Source organism: Capsicum annuum, chromosome 6, assembly GCF_002878395.1.
Source record: "Capsicum annuum cultivar UCD-10X-F1 chromosome 6, UCD10Xv1.1, whole genome shotgun sequence".
In the NCBI taxonomy this organism is placed as follows: domain Eukaryota; kingdom Viridiplantae; phylum Streptophyta; class Magnoliopsida; order Solanales; family Solanaceae; genus Capsicum; species Capsicum annuum.
Genome location: NC_061116.1, coordinates 213,266,821 through 213,273,044, shown reverse-complemented (window position 1 = coordinate 213,273,044; position 6,224 = coordinate 213,266,821). Strand labels below are relative to the sequence as shown.

Genomic DNA, 6,224 nt, shown 5'->3' with positions numbered 1-6,224 from the left:
ATCCCATGTCCTCAATACGACCAAAGCTTGATGTCCCATGTACTGACTTCGAATGATGTCATCAAAAGCTAAGGCGGCCATTTGACCTATATCACTACTCCCACCTTCTAATCCTATACCTTAATCCGCCTTCTCCATACCTTTTTATCAAGGGTCATGTCCTCCGTAAGTGTAATACCCCGTATTATTCTTAACTCAATTCAGCTCCTAGTTGCATGCATAAGAGGCTTAAAACCTGAAAATTTCACTAAGTGTTAGCGACTTAGTCATTTTTAAGGCGTCTTAACTTCGAGAATTTTTTAAAATTGGTCTTCTTGACTCCAAGATGTTGGTTTTTGAGTTAAGTCATGATCAGGGATGTAAGGAGCATGTCTCGGAGAAATTTCGAATATTTTGAAGGAGGATTGGGTCATGTTTGGTTCACGATTCCAGCAGCTCATCGCGGTAGCGTCGCATCGCGGTGGCTATAGCGATGGAGTCCTCATCGCATCGCGGTCACGTATTAATCCGTATTCCAGTTACAAATTTAAATGTTTGAGGGGAAATTATGTCTTTTCCCCTCAACTTAATTTTGTAAATTCACGACTTAAAGCTTAGTTAGGACATTATTTGTCCATCTTCTCTCCTCTCAAAAACAAACCCTCTCCTCCCCCAAATCATCATCAAATTCCATTACTTTCTCAGTTTCTCTCCAAGAAAACAAAGAATTCAAGTTCCCGGCCCAGTCCAGTAACATTCAAGAAAGCATCAAGATTGGTGTTTCTCTTTCAAGCTTAAGGGTTTAAGATATGTGTGATGTTCATTCATGGGCCCTTTTCACCCATGGAGTTAAAAAATATTGTAATTATGTTAAATATAAGCTACGTATGATAATTATTACTTGACGTTTTGTACTCGTCGTAATTTTTTCATAAATAAAGGAAAAGAATTTATCTGAAGTGACAATTTCATGGAGGACTGGAAATTCAAAACCTTACCTAAACAATCATATTCTCCATACTAGCCTAACTTTGCGTCCCTCCATGCCCAAAATATTTTATGGGCTTTTGATCTTTTAGCAAAATAATTCTGCAAAAATATGACTCTTTTCATCATGAAAAATATTTCTTGAGGATGGACTTTTTGTCAAGTAGTCGTTAAATGGTGCATTGAAATTGCGGATGCTGACGACTTTAATCACATTCTGTTCAAAATGTTAAAAAAAAATGGATTTAATTCTATTTTAAAAATTAGTTCACCAGATAAAAATTGTTTAAAATCGTATAAAGAAGTTTTTATATTCAAATGAACCGTATAGACCCGACAGTCAACATACAAAATGCTAGTATTCTCTTACTACATAACTCTTTTTGCTTATACTTGTCGTCCCTATTGAGAATTATTAATAAAATACTCCTAGACATATTGTATAGTTGTATAAATTCGTCCAAACTTAAAACTGTTTTTGGGAATTCAAACTAATGTGCTAATACTTCTGCTGAAATACACTACTTAACCAAGAACTTTTACAACTTCCCCCTAAAACAATTCAATTTGTGTAAAGTGTAAAGCACCTCCTATTGAAACTGTATATTAAAATTAAATTAAATTCAAGCAATGGTTTGAGAGTGCAATTAACAGATGTGGACATTTAAGTGACACTTATTACATCTTGACATTCAACCTATTTTTTGTTTGGTGTAATTTTTTTTCATATGTCTTTTAGTGTCACGACCCGAACCAGGGTTTGGCCATGACGAGCATTTCAAACCATGGAGGCCTGAAACACCCTTAAAGTAATGCGTAAGAAACACAATATAACGGAAACATGGTCAAGAATCATATAAAAACGAAAATGGGTAATAGTGTCCCACAATCTAAATCAACATCTCTAAAACCGTCTGCGAAATCTCTACTACATGACTGAAACAATGTCTATCTGAAAACTGAGACAAGGCCCACAGCATACCCAAAACTAATAAATGATAAATGAAATAGCAGACGTCAGGCCTTCCGAAATATAGAAGGCTCACCACTTGATTTTGCGATTTGTCGGAAGAAATTTACTGGTTATCTGGACCCCTAGACTGTGCCTCCGAACCTAGGAGAGAAGGGGGTCAATTCAAAAGTACTAGTACGCAGAGAAATCAAAACAGAAGTATAATATTTTTTACACAATATTGGTGAGCGCCATTATAAAGCACTTTCATATCAAATCATTTGAAAACACATGGGCATAATGTAATTGTTTTCAATAACAATGAAATGCAACTGAGCAAGGTGGAATACCCTACATAATTTACACCAACTTTCAATCCTCGGTTGCCGCCGAGATTAGAGTATAAGTCAGGAAAAGACACACAAGATCACATAGCATGGTGTCTCGACCCAATGGTAGTGCCCAAGATCACTTAGCCTGGGCTCCTACCTATAATCTCAATTTGGGAATGACATAAAGTAAAGTACTCAAGATCACTTAGCCTGGTACCAAATCCCCGTGTCGGCAAACATGGTTTCCAGCGATGAGCCCTTACACTCAAACGCCTTCTTCGGGCATCCACCTATCTCATGTAAAATCAATGTATTCAAATTTCATCTAGTTCAATAACACATCATATTCTGAAGGGTATCGTCATACCCGACTTGCAAGCCATCAATATCACATCATTCTTCTCATTCAACCATTGTATTCAACATGAATAACCTTCTCATTTTCAAGTCAAAATCATATCAATTCTCAAAACATTTCATGTCATGATCTTCAAGATGTTTCAAACAATTTACATCATATGAACATTTAAAACAAATTCACATCAAGAGATGAAATTTCTTATCATTCATGCTCTCAAGTTAATATCTTTTCGGAATACATGCATATACATATATCATATAGCAAATCACTTTGGGAGTAGGCCTAAGGGCCAAATCAATATCATAAAATATTTAAAAACATAATCATACTCGTAATTTTAAAATCCCATTTGAAAACATGAATTTTTAAAGCCCATGAGATTTTTGAGATAACCCCACGTACATCTATATGCGAATATGATAGGTGCTTCTTGAAGCCTACGTTGTAGAGATTCCAAATCTTCAATTTGTTTTGAAAACCCATGGCTGAATCTTGAACTATTTGGGTTTTTATTTCGAAACCCTAGAGAGAGTTCTTGAACAATTTTGATGAATGAAGGTGTATTTTGGGGTCTTTGGGAACTGAATTTCGTGTTTATGGATAAATAAGGGTGGAAAAGGACCATTTTGCCCCAAAATCAGAGTGTTTAAGTCACCTGAAACCTTTACATAGGCGGTGCCTATGCTATTGCCTATGTTTACATAGGCGCCACCTATGCTATCGCCTATGTTTACATAGGCAACGCCTACTACTTTGAAAGGTCATAACTTCTTGCTCGGGTGTCGGGTTTTAGCAAAATTGGTATGGTTAGAAAGCTAACTCAAAGACCTATCATTTGACACATAGTAGGCTCTCTAATTCAACATATATCGAGAGTTATGGTCAATGGAAGCTGACACAAATTACAACGTCCACCAAAACTTAATCAATCGAAATAGTTTCAACTCGTCCGTGAGTTGAAGGACCTCTATGGTCTAAATTCAAGCTTGAATGGATTAACATACTACCCAAATAATTAACATGCCGTATTGGCATAGGATTTACAGCTTCAAGATTATCAACGCATCAAAATAATGATTTTTATTCTAGCCCGAAATGCGGGGTGTTACATTTAGATATTTTGAATTACAAATCATTGCATCTTATATTACCTTTTTATGTGATTTTTAATTATGTTGATTTTATTTTTGAAATATTAAAAAATTTATGCTCGAATTTACAATTAAAATTAAATTATTTAACTCTTTAATTTGAATGATGCCACATGAATAAATAAATAAAGAAAGAGGAAGTATCTTTTAAGAAAATTATTTAGGTGAATATAATCCCTGGAAAAATTCAAGAAGAGAAACGAATTTTCCAGAAATGACAACTGTGTTATATATATCCAAGTGTCGTAAGAAAATTTTCTCCAGAAACTTGTAGATCTCTCGTTCCTTATATAAATAAGTCCTCACTTTGTTAAGGTCACTCACAAATAAACCTGAGAAAAGTTCCTCTCAGTTGCCTTGCAGACCATAAACAATCTCCAACATACTCAATTCCCTTAAAAGGAAAACAGTATATTCAGAGAGAAAAAGATGGTGAAAGCAATAGTAGGTTAATAAGTTTTCTAGTTTTAGCAATTGCTATGGCCTTTCTTCCGTAAAAAAATGAGGCACTAATACCATACACACGCCCCATATGGGGGGACATAATGTTTCCACAAGAGGCTGATCCTTTCAAGATTCTTGAACAAACCCCACTCACCATCCCAAAAGGTGTCTAATCAATCGCCTTATTAGCTCGTTAGTTCAGATTGGAAGGAAACTGAACAGGAGCATGTAATTACACTTGACATACCAGGGATGAAGACGGAGAACATAAAGATTGAGGTGGAAGAAAACAGGGTGTTCAGAGTCAGTAGAGAAAGGAAAACAGAAGAAGAAGAAATTGAAGATGGTGAAAAATGTCCCAGAGCTGAATGAAGTAGTGGAAAATTCTGGAGACAGTTTAGACTGCCTGGAAATTCTGATTTGGAACACATCAAGGCTCATTTGGAAAATGATGTGTTGAAGATTAGTGAAGAAACAGAATAAGGTGATTAGTACTGCAGAGGAAAGCAAATCTGCTGGTGGTGAGGATATTAAAGCTACCAAAGCTGAGATGTAGATTAACAAGTTTGAACTGTACGTTGATCGATCTGTAGTTTTGCTTTGTTGATTGCGCTTTTCTCTGTCTTGGCTCTCTGTATCTCTAATAAAGTTCCTGAATATGTAATTAGGCGTATGATCACCTGTGGTACTTTGACTGAAAAAGAAAATAAGACAGTGAAGATAACAGAGATTCCAGATAGGCACTCAAGAGGAAGAATAGAAGAGAACCTTTGGTTTAAAAGAGAAGAAACACATGAATCTCTAGCTTTAGTCTATTACTGTGTCTCATTTTAATTTGATAAGTGAATCTCTTATATGAAACTATTTATCTATCTATTTTAGGTGCTAATCTACATATCTATCCTTTGATCATAAACATCCATCATGAATAGACCTAAAAAGATTATTCACATTCAAATTACTTCATTTACAACTGTATGTCTTTATGTTCAATTTTAAGAACTATTTGGCTCATCCAAATTATTTATTTACAACTGGCTTTATCTTCAACTTTAAGAATTAATTTGGTCACACTAGAAAAGAGGGATTCCGAAAATACACATTTATAAGTTGATTGTCAAAACTAATTTGGTCGCACTAGAAAAGAGGGATTCCGAAAATACACATTTATAAGTTGATTGTCTAAACTACTTATGATATTCAACATGAATACAAGGAAATTCTTGATTGTCAAAATTACTTATGATATTCAACATGAATACAAGGAAATTCTTGTTGCAAGTAAGTTTATCGCCAAAGCTACAAGCTTGCTTACAGAACACAAAATTATATCACCGAAATAGATTCTGAAGGACAACAAATTATATCACCTAAATGATTGATACCTATGAGAATATTATCAGCTCAATTAATGATACGGGTGTCATGGGCTCGAGACCATTTACTAGAAGTCAAGCTCAGGAACTACAAAGGCTTCAAGGCGTGTTTATAAAAATAGACGCGGTTGAGCTTGTTGCAAACTCGCCCAAGGGAGTGTACGTATTGACATTTGGGGGCTGACATTAGGGGCCCAAAATACATCCTAAGGCTGCCCTAAACACTCCGCACCTCCCCTATCATTAAGGGCAAAGGGGTCCTTTTTGCCATTCTTTTTGTAAAGACTATTTAAGGTGTTTCTTTAGTCTTGTTCTCTTTAGTTAGCTTATTCTTAAAAATCACTTGTAATATTGAACATCATCTTCCTCTCAAGAAGAGAGTACACCACCATTTGACACCACAAGAAATGGTTTCTTCTTTTGTTGTGTGTATCGGCTAGAAACGAGAGTGCTTGAGGGAACCGAGCTCCTCTTGTGTTCCGTAAGAATGTGGTGCTTGTTAACTTATTTTGTAGACGTTTTATAGTATTAATACACTATTTAGTTGATGCATTATGAGTTCTGATTGTCTCAAGTTGCATATCTTCTTTATCGTTTTAGTTTGAGTTTGTTGTTTCCGTTTAGTGTCTTGTGCGTGTGGAC

At 35.4% G+C, this 6,224-nt stretch overlaps 1 pseudogene; it reads left to right on the top strand.

The window, feature by feature from the left end:
• The first annotated feature begins 1,834 nt into the window (after nucleotides 1–1,834).
• Nucleotides 1,835–5,105, top strand: LOC107853117 (annotated as a pseudogene).
• The last annotated feature ends 1,119 nt before the right edge of the window (nucleotides 5,106–6,224 follow it).